The following is a 14,186-nucleotide window of genomic DNA, read 5'->3' as shown; positions in this document are numbered from 1 at the left end:
ATTCTTTTGGGCCCGAGAGAGATGATGGGGATTGGCATTCGTTGCCCATGTCATTTTCAAACATTATGACATGTGGATGGCCTCCAGATGTCCACATTTCTTTTGCAGATGTTACGACACGTGGATGACCTCCGGAAGTCCACATTTCCTTCGCCAACATGTTAACACATGGAAGACCTCCAGATGCCCCTTTCGTTCGTTGCTTCGCAGGAGTTTATGGAGCATCTAGAAGATGTTTCAGTTTGAGAAAGACCCCAGCAGAGATGCCAAAGCAAGTCTAAGATCAAGACCCCATGTGGGTCCCACATGGTCTTGTGGGCCCCACACGGTTCGATATTAAGCCCCACAGCTGGGCCTCCCCTTTGATATAATTGCAGATTTAAGTTGTAATAATTATTGAGTCAACTTATCTTGCAAGTGTGCTAAGTATTTAATAGGTCTAGTAAGTTGAGCTAATCAATGTGTTTAGTAAGTTGTGAGCTATTTAATATGTCTTGTAAGTTGTGTGAGTATTTATTATGTCTAGTGAGTTGTGTCTTAGTAAGTTGTGCTTAGTATTTATTGTGTCTTGTAAGTTGTTTTATTTATTTTCTTTGTCTCCCATGCTTGTGTGGGAATTGTTAGTTGTTTAATGTCTTTGTCCCCCTATGCTAGCTATATATATACCCCTTCATTGTAAGAACTATGTAGAGAGAGAAAAAAGTATTGTTATTGAATTAAAAAGGTTTTCTCCTTTGTGAAGCTTGTTAAGCTTTGTCCAATCCTTTTGATTGTGTAGTAAGAGGCTATGTCGTTCTCCTCAAAGATCAGGTAGTGAGAGACCACTATTCTATCCAGCAACTCTATCCCTATCCCACTCCAACGACTTCCACCCAAATACACCCACACGGCCAGCACCTTCATATCCCCACACAGCCACCATCACTCCATTGCATTGCTGCATTCGTTGGTATTTCAAAGCTTGTACGAAGAACTTAAGGCGTGAACTAACATGTGTAGAATATCGTCAAGTCATCCATTGTATTATTGGTAAATTCAGCACTTATTTGAACCCTCAATTTATATTGAAGCATTTGCTGGAAATCTGAAATTTCATATTTGTTAAGCCTTTGCATCCATAGACTTCAATACTTCAGCTTGCTAGCTTGAAATCAATTGTGGAATATTGCTGTGCTAAGCTTAGAATTTAATTCTTGAAACATTGAAATTGCATCTTTCTGCATTTAACTTAATATCTTTTTGAAAGAATCAATTGAGACTTATTTCTGGATAGCATCATACACCTTTTAAAAATCTTGGAACATGTGAAATGTCCTCTGATTTAATGTGTTTATGTTGATTAAAGGAATTCTTAATTTGAAGTGTCTTGAGTGTGTATGCTTGCTTGTGAGGGTTGAACCGTAGGACATAGGTCGACCATTCCCATCCTACACCATTGTCCCATCTCAGAGAAAATGAAGTTTTGCTCAATGATGTTAACAGTAAGGCAACAAAATGTCAAGATGAATTAGCTTACTCAAAATGTTCGATTAATTGTAATGGGAAAGGGATTGAAGAGAGGTTTTTCTATTTATCTGTATTATGTTTTATTTTTTATTTTATTTTCTATTTTATTTTGGTTTTTCATGTAAGGACTTCTTGTCCTCCTTTTGATTTTTTCTTTTCCTCCAATCCTCCCTATTGATAAACTTCTTTTAAAAAGAAAAAATATAGTTAGCAAAATCAAATTGATTCCAAGATGAGTGCCATTGAATCCATGCTTCACATTAGTATGGCTATTATTGTTCATATTTATGCTAGCTTTGGACAATTTGAGGGCAAATTTGAGAACATGATATTGAGGAGCTCCCAATACTTGCAAAAGATGAAGATCAAGCCACTGATAAGCACATGATCAAAAATGTTCAAAGGTTCCAAAGCATTCCCATCATTGAGTTTGTCTTTTCCCAATAATATCATTGATGAGTGGATTGAACAAGACCATCAGCGTAGTTTCTTGTCACTTGGAAAGGGAAATTTCTTTTATTGACATGGAACATCTCAAATTCTGGAAAAACTAGTTCATAGTTCATGGTTTCTCTTCCATATTTTAAAACTCAAGGCTGAGCTTTTTTTCAAATTTGTGGCAGATGATGCAGAATCAAAGCAAGCATATTTATATTTTTGTAAATTTTTTTAACTTCTTTCAAATTATACTTAGTACGATAATATCTTCTAGGTTATAGCATACTATTAGATAATAAATTAGTCTTTGACCTCATTTATGATTCTAAATTGTTCTCCAAGCATACCCCAGTGTATTAGTTACACTGCAGTTGAATTGAAACTGATATGTGTTGGACATTTACCCCACTTCACCTGACTAGAAAGAATAACAAAATGAAATTCTAGAACTATCTGAAGTCCAACCTCATAACATTGCTTAGACAAAAATCAAAGATTCAAGTATATCCAAAAGCACAACAAAACAATTTGTTTCCTTATTTCGATTCCTCCTAAAATAGAAGTTCCAATACACATCATTCCCCTCATTAACAAGAAAAATAGAAATGGAAGCACTATGAAGAAAATAGAGAATGGAAAGACAATAAAAACGACAGAAGGCCCAAAAAAAAAAAAAAAGCCCCTCTCCTTCCCAAACACCAATGAACCTTTCCACCATAAACCATTTTACACTTGACCCACTTTTTCTAAAACCAGATTGGACTGGCAGGACAGATCAGTTGAACTGCCTAAACCCCAACACAGAACATGATAAAGAAACTAATCAAAATCAGTCAAACCCCAGTAGAAAACTGACAAAAAAGCAGACTCGTTCAACTGGATTTTAATAAAATTTTGCTAAAAAAAAATCACATTAAAATTTATTATTTAAATTTGAAGTATTCAAATATATATATGTTGCAGGGATATTTTGTTATTAAAAATAATATCAAAAACTTATTCATTCAACTTACATAGCAATAAAACACAATAATATATGAAATATACATAAGATACCATAATAACACAAATGGTTGTTGAACCTGACTGGTTGGACTGGTAATGGTTGGGCCAGTCAGCCAACTGATTCACTGACCAGTCCAGTTGTAGAAAGACTGGACTCGAGGAAAGAAATAGAGGACTCAAGAAAAGGAAGATGGAGAATGATGAGAAATAGACTTCTAGAATTAGATGAGAAATAGACTTCTAGAATAAGAGCTACACAATCCTGCATTAGTTCAAATCCTCTTTAATCTCTCACTATAGATTGTTGACCCAAGATATTGACAATGATCACTTTTGTGTATCTGTTAACCATAACCTTTTTACCATATCCTCTCTCTTTTTTAACTCCTATTTTACTAAATCTTCATTCATACATTTTTTCTTAGGACTACTCATCATGAAACCTTTACACTGTAAAAAATCTCTTTACACTTCCAAATTCCAATCTAATGTTGTCTTATAAAATAATTTCATCAATTAACCCGTATGGCCTTTTTTATACATATAGTAAAAGGTATTTCAAGAAGATGACACAGGGGCTGACACCCAAAAACACAAGAAAATCAAGAAGAAGAAGCTACTCCTAGAAAGCTAATGAAAAACCACTATGCAGCATTGAACTTACTAACCATATTATCAACAAAACAAAATACAAAAATTTGCCTGATAAGTTCATCAACAAATACACAAGCTAAATGTCATTTGCAAACATAAACCTAAATTCAATTGCTTCTTGTTCAATTATTCTTACATGAGTAATCATGGCACTGACCATGTCCTTATCACATTAATGACTGCTATATCTAACAGTAAAATACACAAACTTCCCTTGAGTTCTGTCAAGACAAGAACCTTGCTTTACATTTCAAAGATTCAAATAATCTCCCCTGTTAGTAACGCCAAATAAAAGATGCTAGCTTTTCTGACCATTTCCCCCCGTTAAAAAATAAATGATCTTAAAACTTCAAAGGATGTCCGATCATTTTTTTCCCCAAGTGATAAGAAAAGGGAGGGAGAGAGCAGAATGCAAATTCAGGGGGAGATTCTTCCATGTAATCTCCTTGATTACCTCTAGACCCCCCCACTCAAATATTACCCAAATTCATACACAAGCCAATCAATCATTAAATTTAAAACTTGTTAATTTAATCCAAATAAAGAAAAAAAATTAGAGGGAAAACTATTTCCTTAGAGGTACGAAAATTCTTATCACTTGATGAATGGACTGAGCATGCTCTTAGTCGAACAAAATTGGGTAGAGAAATTGAAAGCACAATTCTTAACCATCAATTTTGGGATAGAGTGGCAAAAGTTTATAACATTTATGAGCCTATATATCGAGTATTGCGTAAAGTCGATAGTGAAGTGTGACCAACATTAGGAGTTGTGTTTGAAGTAAGAAGGGTGATGAAAGAGACCATTGAAGTAGGTGCAAGAAGGGCAAGATGGACTCTCAAAGTAATCAATGATCGGTGGGAAAGAACCCTTGAACATCCTCTTCATGCAATGGGTATAAAATATTTATAAATTTCAAGAAATTCATATATCAAATTACTTATTACATATTTATATTTTAATTTAATTGATTGAAAGCTTATTTTTTAAATCCAAAAATATCAATACAAAGAAGGTGTTGGGGAAGATCCTTATTTTCTTAATACAATTCAAAAAGTTTTTAACACCCTTGACCCACATTTCTCTAGCCTGGATCAAATTGGATATGAGGTATATTTTCAAAATAAAAATTAAATACAATAAGACTTAATTCATGTTTAATTATTCAATAACAATTTTTTTTTTTAAATTATTCTATTTAGAGATGCTAAAAGAAGATTCAGAGAAGCAGCTACTAACGCAGCTAGGGCAACCATGGCACTTGGTAAGAATTTATATATAAATGTACGATACAAAATTACAAACTTCAAGTACAATCTACAAAGTACTAACTTATGTTCTTAAAATATCTTACACAGCTAATTGGTGGATGATGTATGGATCAAGTGCTCCAATCTTAAGGAAGCTAGCATTGCGCATTTTTTCACAAACTGCATCTTCATCATCTTGAAAACGAAATTGGAGCACATTTGCACTCATTCACACAAAGCAAAGAAATAGACTAGCCTACACTAGACTTCAATAGCTTGTTTTTTGTTATTACAACATGAAGCTTCGAATAAGAGATATGGAAACCGAAATGGACAAAGTGACTGAACAAGATCCCCTGGACCTTCTTGACATATCAATTGAATTGGGTGATGAGGATGAGTATCCACTTTTTCAGTGGATTAGACCATCCCATCTTGATGAATGAGACGGAAGTCCCCACCCACAAATGGCCAAGCATGCACGAGATGACTTTGGCATTGATGTTAATCAGGTGATGGTAGAGGAAGTAATATCTAGTAGTGATGATTCACTAATGAATCTTGGGTCTAGATATGGAACTTTATCCACTATGCCCTCTAGTGGTGATGATGATAATGACGATAACGATGCTGGTGGTGTCAGATCTAACCCCAGCGGTAATAGTGGGCAAGGTGGTGATGGTGGGGACTATGGAGGAAATGAGGGATGGCAAGATTATAGACCATAAGTGGAATATACACATCCTCCCCAACTAGAAGATGAGGGCCCACAAAGAGAAATGCGGACAGGTAGTATAATCGTAGAAAGGGAAAAGAGAAGATGCATCAAGTAGAAGAGGAGACCTTTTCCCTTAGTTTAGAATCTATGAGTATCGGAATAGAGCATGACTCTAATAGTTATAGTGGTTATGAATCTACACAGAACAGTTCCTCACAATCTACATATGGCCAATCATTCCCGTATGCATATGAGCAGGCACGACAATATGAAAATTGGAAACCACGTGCCTATGGGTATGGACAAACAGGGCAAGAATATGGGTATGACCAGTATGCAAATGCAAGACAATCCTATAGACATAAACAACATGCAGAACTTGGAAGAAGACATCCAAGTACAGGAAGATCTTTTAGCCGAGTAGAAATTGCCATGAACCAGATGAGTATGGAGGAGTATGAACAACACATTTACACCCATGGTCTTAAATTTCCACGAAATTATCGAAATTTCCATCGAAATTTCTAATTTCCGTCACCCTCGAAATTGAAATGGCAGTCGATTTCCGTCTTGTATAATTTCAGTCGAAATCTCAACGAATCATCTGAAATTTATCAAAATCTTGAAATTTTAGCGAAACTTGTCGAAATGTTGACTATAATATTAAATTTCGTCAAAATTCAAATGAGAAATTTAGGAGTGAAGTGAAATTTCTATCTTAATTTATTTTATCAAAACAAAAGTTTATTACAAGTGCTTTTGAAATTATATGAAAAAATAAACTTACAGTAACATTATATTTAACCATTTATGTCTAAATGATCATTATATGTATAATAAATAATATTTAAATGATTTATGAATTTCATTAGTATTAATTGAATATATTTAATGTACATTATCTTACAAATATGTTTGATACACATACTATTTTACAACTTTTCCACATACAAAACCTAGATGTATTTAATTTATAATATATTAGTCCTAAAACTTATATTATTATGTTTTTTAACCATTTCTAAAGTTTCACAAAGAATTCCATGCTTTACTACTAATTTCCGTTACTTTTTCAAATCGAAATTGACATCCAAATCGAAATTTCCGTCGAAATTTCCATACTTATGGAGCTTCGAAATTTGAGCCGAAATCGAAATTTAAAACCTTGTTTACACCTATACTCAATATTCTGGAAATTATATGACATGGAGTGATTATTGTAAACAATATATGTCATCTCGAAATCCCAATGAAAGAGATAGGAGAGATGACTTTGAGCCACCAAGAAACTCCATGTGGTATTAGATCATTAAATGTATGATATTTATTGAAAATATAGTTGTTTAAATGATAATTAAAGGAATAGATTCAAAACCTTATGATCATTTGAATGTTCTTCACTTCATAGCTTGTTTCGCAATATGCATTTTAATATCCTACACACTAAAAACTTGTCATATATGCATTTTTTTAATGTATTTTGATACCATATTAAGCATAATCATTCATTTTAATATTTCCTAAAGTTTTATTGTAAATTTCCATCATTTACTATAAATTTTCATAATTTCTTTAAATCGAAATCGAAATCGAAATTTCCATCAACCGTAAATTGAGACTATCAAAATTTCCATCGAAATCGAAATTTAAGTCCTTGGTTATGACCATTACATGGAAGAGAGGTTAAAGTTTTTCAAGTTTTTGAAAACCTCCTCTCAAAGGGTTAGTTTCACACTGACACGTGGATTTCCTTGCAAAAGGTGAATTATATGTGTTTGACAGCACACTTCATAGACGATGACTAGAAATTAAACAAAAGGATCCTTAACTTTTGTCCAATTTCTAGTCATAGCGGTGAGAAGATAGGTATGGTTATTGAGAGGTGTTTGCTTGAGTGGAGAGTTGACAATGTGTTTACTTTGACAGTAGATAATGCAAGTTCAAATGACGATGCAGTTGCCTACATAAAAAGAAAAACTCCTAATTGGAGAAAGGATATTCTAGGGGGTAAATACATTCACATAAGATGCATTGCACATATAATTAACCTTGTTGTGCAAGATGGTTTTAAAGAAATGGGGGATTCAGTTGCTCATGTTAGGGGCGTAGTTAGATATGTTAGGCATTCACCAACTAGGTTGAAATATTTCAAGCTTTGTGCCGAGATACAAAAAGTATGATGCAAAAAGATGTTGTGCCTAGATGTTAGCACTCAATGGAATTTTGCTTATATGATGCTAAACATACCTCAAAGATATGAAATAGCTTTTGATAGGTTGGGATGAAGATCCTTTTTTTAGAACTAAGCTTGAGGCTAGGGATGGCACACCAAGTAGATTTGATTGGGAAAAAGTTAGAAAGTTTGTGATGTTTTTGGAACATTTCTATGGCCTCACTTTACGAGTTTCAGGTTCTTTGCATGTTACAAGTAATACCCTTTTTGGTGAAATTAGTGGGGTCTTCTAAAAGAGTGGGAAAGTAGTGGATGACTTGGAGGAAAAATACAACAAGTATTGGGGAAACATTGAGAAAATGAATATGTTGATTTTTGTTGCATCCATTCTTGACCCTCGACGTAAGTTGGAATTTGTGCAATATGCTCTTTCTACAATGTCTAAAGGAAACAAAGGTTTATTGATGGGGGAAAAGGTTAAGGATACCACATTTGAATTGGTTGTTGAGTATAAGAAGTTGTCACAACCGAAAAATGAAGAAATCAAGCATAAGTGAAACTTCAAGCTCCACTGGTCAAGGGGAAGCACAGCAAAAGTTCAAAGTTTTGTATCAAAAATTCAAGCCTCAAGTTGGAGGTGGAGATAACAAAACAGAATTGGATAGGTATTTGGGTGAGGATAGTGAAAAGGATGTGGAGGGTTTTGATATTTGGAGGAGTGGAAGTTAAATAGTTCAAGGTCTCCCATCCTTTCACATATGGCTCGTGACATCTTAGCAGTACCCATCTCCACAGTTGTTTCAGAGTCTACTTTTAGCACCAGAGGATGTGTTCTTGATATCTTTAGGAGTTCTTTGACTCCTAAATTGTGCCAGCTCTTATATATATGCAAAATTGGATCCGGGGTTCATCTACTCCAATTAAGGTTGAAGAAGACTTAGATGACCTTGAAAATCTAGAAAAAGGTAACATTATATTTATATACATACATATACATACATATATATATATATACATATATTGTCAAAATTTTTCATTTGTTCATTGAATGATTAGTTATTACAACTTACAAGTGCTTCTATACAATTTTTTAGAGTTGTCAAAGGTTGCATTAGAGTCCATGATTGGTGAATAAGCATTGATAAAGAAAGATAAAGGGTTAATTTCACATTAAGATTATGCTTAAGAGTTTTGTCATAGAGATTACATGCTATCAATTATCATTATTGACAATATATAATTTATTATTTTGGCTTATTGTTGAAAACTTGGAATTTTAATGGCTTGTCATTTTCAAATATTTACAGCATAGGAGTTGAGGGGTGGGAGTTCGTGAGATAAGAAGCCATGAAGTGGTAGCTGATGTATGAAACCATTTCAATTTTTCTTCCAGTTTTTGTTTTAATTTTGCACAAACAATTTAAATGTCATGTTTGGTCTATAGTATAATAGTAGGGACTTTGGACTCTCGAGAGTTAAGCACAGTATGAACTCTAGACCCTCGAGAGTTGAGCACAGTATGGACTCTGGACTCTCGAGAGTCAAGAGAATTTTATGGATTTATGCTGACAAATCTTGAACTAGGAATATGGATTTATTATATAATTTATATTTATATGCTCAAAGTCAAGCAGGTGGCAAACTAGCAACATAACAAATTTTTTTCCAAGTTAATTTGAATGTTTGACGATTTTTTTGCTACGGAGAATTTGAAATTGAGTGAATTTTGGTTGATTTTGTTATGTTAAAGACTTACATGAGTTACATCTTAGTATCTTATAGTGTTTACCATGTATTAATAATTGATTGAAATAATAAAAGTAAAAATAAATTTTATAAAATGATAAGATGGATGCAATGGAAATGATTTTGAAAATCAATATGTTGAATTTCGAAATCATATAAAGCATGTTTTATTTTTCCCATAATTAATTGCAATTTGGTTCGGCTAAATTTGGTTAACCAAATTAACCAAAAATTCGGTTTGGTCAGGATCGGGTGATAAGGTTAATTCGGTCAGTTTGGTTATGGCATATTGTTAACAGATTTTTTTCGGTTAATTGACCAAACCGGCCGAATGCACAACCCCTACTGGCATGTCCTCCACACTTCAGCAATATAACTGGGATTTAACATTGTCCAGGAATGCACATTGAATTCCAAACCATGGCCATACAATGCTTCAAAGCCCCTGCACCACCTTACAATGAAGGAGAAGGTGATATCTTATGAAGAGTCTCCATTTTCCTTGCACAAGAAACACCAGCTAACCAAGATTACCCCCTCTTCCTACGATTGTCCCCCATTAGAATTCCCTCTAAAGCTAACAAAGAATGCTTTGGAACCATTGATCAAAATTGAGAACCTGGCGAGGGGATACAGAACTTAAACCAATGCCCATTCAGCCTAGCATGTAGAGCATGAAACTCCAATTCACAGGGTCATGAGCCTTTTCCACATTTACTTTGCAAATTAAACCTGGTTGTGCCATTAACCTGGTGTCAGCGCATTCGTCTGCAACAAGAAATGCATCCAAGATCTGACTTCAGGAGAAAAAAAAAAAATCTGAGCTTAAGATGCCACTTCCCCAGCAGCTCCTAAAGCCTAATAGCAAGCACATTTGTAATCAGCTTAAAATAATTTCCAATTAATTTTATTGGGCAGAAGTCCTTAATGTCATGTGCCCCAGTGCCCCTCCATTTTTAGTAATAAGGACAATGGATGTAGCATTAAGACTCCTTCCAAATATTCATTGAAGGTTGCTAGGACATCATTTCTTATTGTTCTCCAGAGGAGCTTAAGGAATTCCATGGCCATCCCATAGACCCAGCATTGCACCCACTTCAGGTTTTAAAGGCTCAACCCCCCTCCTCAGAAAATGGTCCTGCCAACCACACTTTGCACCCCAATGAAGGGACTAATTCCCCTTGATTGCCAACCATAGTCATCTAATACGCACAGTGATCAGAACCTGAAACTTGGAAGATAGATTCAGACTTGGCCAGTGAATACCTCCCTCCATTCAGGGAAAACCCGGAATCTGTTAATCCTCAAAAAAGCTGCAACCTCCCAATTTGTTGACTAGGTGTTGAGTACTCCCAAAGAACACAAGTTAATCAACTGCATCTCATCAATGAAAGAAGTGTAAAAATGGCTGAGGTGATTCTGCCGCTCCCTCATGAAGGAACCTGCTGGTATGGAAGCCTCCTTCAGATACACCAGGACAGCTCCCATCTGAACCCAACCATATCCAGCCCCAACCAAACCTTTCCCTAGTTCTGCTTCCACAGGCCCATACACAGTAGATAAGACCCACTTGAGTTTGTTCTCTGAATTTTCAAACGTGCAGGAGATCGCCAATCACAGCATAAATCTTATAGTTTCTCTGTCCCACATTAACAGAATAACCCAGGCAGCGTCCATGGCTTGAAGACCTAATACATCCTTCTTCCAAACCATACAGAACTAATGGTTCCACCAATGATGTCCTCCATCTTCATTTCTTCATAAGCCCTTTGAGAATCTTCTTTTTGTCATTGCACTTCATGATTCACTAATTATGTGATTAAGCCCTCACTTCCATCCCTCCTTTCCACTCTCCCTCCCAGTCCATCATAGTTAACTGAGCACGATAACCTTTTAATTCCCACTCCCACCTTTTTATAGCATTTTTTCTTCCATACATTGTTCTGTAGACTGTTCTCCCTCCACTATTTATACAAATTGAGTAGAACATCCCTTATCTCCTCTCAGCCTTCCACTGAAACTCCTAAAGAATTTCCTAAAACCCTTTAATCTTCTTCTTACCCACATGGAAACCTCCCTGCCATACTACACTTCCTCACTTCACCTGCAACCGATTATCAAACTCCTGCTGGGGTCAACTATAGCTAGCGGCTTGCATAGGATCCCTGTGTTCCACTTGAATGATTGCCATACTCCACCTTGCCAGCCAAACTGCCCCGCTTCCTTTGGACTGAAGAGCTTTCAAACTCTTCCTTTCTCCACACCTTCTCCCTGTCATCATCCCCAGAATCCCAGCCACTGGCTGCTTCAACACTCCAAGCCACATCATCACGACTCTGACCTCCCTTCACTCTTGATTGAAAATCAAGGGCTTCTTCCCTCACCCTTTTCCCTCTATCTTCACAATTCCATCAATTTTTCTGGATGGACCTTTTTATGTTTGGGCTGAGTTCACCAGCTGAGCCACACAACAGACTCAAAATTAGGCCCTACCACTTTAACATAATTAAGAGGAGAGGATTTTAAGCCAACTGGCATCCTTTACCTAGGCTTAGTTCCAATGTTATCTAGAATGTGGAACATTTCTGGTTCATGGAGCAGGAACAGGATCGCAAAAAGGCACATGCTCTAAAACATGGAATGCTAGAGGTATACTTATATAGATATATTGGTAATAAATATGCTATGGCACTTGTATATTTTGGGGACGATGCATAAGTGTCTCAATATCTAGAAGAGATTTTTCTTTTTGTTAAACAGAGTAATAATGACTGAAAATGGAACTATAATGCAATCATTCTCGAGTTTAAATAATAGAAAAATGCTATGTGAAAAATATTGAATTAAAATTTGGATCATTAGATTTAGTGTTTCAAAACAAAAATGCACAATGTTTTGGAACATTCATACCAATACGTGATTAGCTAGGATGTTAGTGTTTTCTAGCATCTATGCTTCATTATGTATGCCACTTGAGGCTTCAAGCCCTTCAAGGTGCATTTGTACCTTAGGCAGAGAGGCCATGTTTGGATAAGCACTTTTAGACAGAAGGAAAGATAATTATTGTAACGAATTCAAATCAATAAATCGAATCTAGTGCTACAAAATCTTAGCCTATGAAACAAACGCACCTTTAGGGCATTTATGCCTTTGCTGAGGCCTAGCCAAAGGGCCACAAGTTTTTTAAACTTCAAATTTGACTTTGGAAGTGAATGACTAATCCAAATCAATACTATTCAATTGAATCTAATGCTACAAAACCTTAGCCTATGCAACAAATGCACCTTTAGTGCATTTATGCCTTTATTGAGGCCTAGCCAAAGGGCTACAAGTTTTTTAAACTTCAAATTTGAATTTGGAAGTGGATGGGGAATCATTCACCCCCCCCCCCCTCTTCCAAAGAGACCCCACTCTCCATCTCCCTTCAAAAACGCATGATCCACATTATCAACTCACCATTACTGCCTTGCCACCCATGCTCCTCCTTCCTAGACCTTTGTGTTATTTTGCCCAAAAACCCTTGCATTTGTCTTAAATCTTCATTGTCAGAGCAAATTGGTGACAATGGTGGGTCCACACTGCCCAAATACCTACTTTCACCATCATTGTTGCTTAAATTTTAGCATTATAAGTTAAAACCAAATTCCTTTCCCACTTCAAGCTGGTCCTTCACTAGTTTCCTCACTCCACAAACCCACAAGCAGCATCCCCAATCTCCTAAAAGAATTCCTTACCCACACATGAACCAATACACCCATTGCTCTAACCCAACAAGACCTTCAAGAGATTTTAATTTTATAATAGTCTGCCACACCAATCCAATAACCATTAGCCCAGCATCCATTTGCACTTGCCTATTTCAAGCACCCTTCACACATCCTCATTCAACAAGAACCCGAGAAAGAAGAGAAATCCAAGAAGCTCAAAGATGAGCACCATTGTTGGTTTTTTCCGAGCACAATTTGCTAGTTTTCCACCTCTATAGATGACATCACCATGAGTCTCCAAAACAAACATTCCCAAAAAATTGAACCCTAGAATTAAATGATATAGGGCTTACCAATAGGCAATAGCTTGGTGCCTCTCTTTTGCCTACCAACCTTAATTTCGCCAACTTGGTCCTCACACAACCTCGCAAAATTTCCTTTTTTTGAGATAACAAAAACATCATTAATGCAAGAAATAAGAAAAAATACAGGAAAAATAGTACAACACATTGTCCTTCACAAGAAAAAAGCAAAAGGAAAAAAGAAACAAAGAATTTACATCAATGTTGCCTTCTAATCCCTCTAGATATTGGACAGCAAAATACCCTTACAAACCTCAAAAGAATAAGCCCAAAATGCAGCCAAAAATGAAGCTTTCTCCCCAATCAAATGTGTTGGAGTCTCCTAATCTCTGAATATCCTGGTGTTCCTTTGAAACCAAAGAGTCTGCAATATAGCAAAAACAACATAAAACCAAAATCTTTCTTGTTTTCTCTTCTTTTCGAAGCCCCAAAACTATACCGATATATGAAATCAAAAATAATCTTTGGAGCCATCCATCCCACCCTCACCATTTTAGGAAAATAAATTATTCTGCAACACCCTTGCCACTTCACAAATATATGAATAAATGACAATAGTTTCACTTTCCTTGTCACACATCAAACAAACATCAAGACTAAGAGCTTTATAAGGCGTCCTATCTGAAG

At 35.7% G+C, this 14,186-nt stretch overlaps 1 protein-coding gene and 1 long non-coding RNA gene across 2 annotated transcripts in view; one reads left to right on the top strand and one right to left on the bottom strand.

Moving 5' to 3' along the window:
* The window catches only part of LOC131151302 (uncharacterized), a 44,290-nt gene extending 34,921 nt beyond the window's left edge, over positions 1–9,369 (top strand). Inside the window, exon 3 of the long non-coding RNA XR_009135706.1 lies at positions 9,052–9,369. This is a non-coding gene — a long non-coding RNA (uncharacterized LOC131151302). The remainder of the gene's footprint in view (positions 1–9,051) is intronic.
* The window catches only part of LOC131151301 (inosine triphosphate pyrophosphatase), a 51,408-nt gene that overhangs the window by 34,399 nt on the left and 2,823 nt on the right, over positions 1–14,186 (bottom strand). The gene's annotated exons all lie outside the window — the stretch shown is intronic.

The sequence above is a fragment of the Malania oleifera genome, chromosome 3 (genome assembly GCF_029873635.1).
Source record: "Malania oleifera isolate guangnan ecotype guangnan chromosome 3, ASM2987363v1, whole genome shotgun sequence".
In the NCBI taxonomy this organism is placed as follows: Eukaryota; Viridiplantae; Streptophyta; class Magnoliopsida; order Santalales; family Ximeniaceae; genus Malania; species Malania oleifera.
This window is presented reverse-complemented; position numbering and strand designations above follow the sequence as displayed.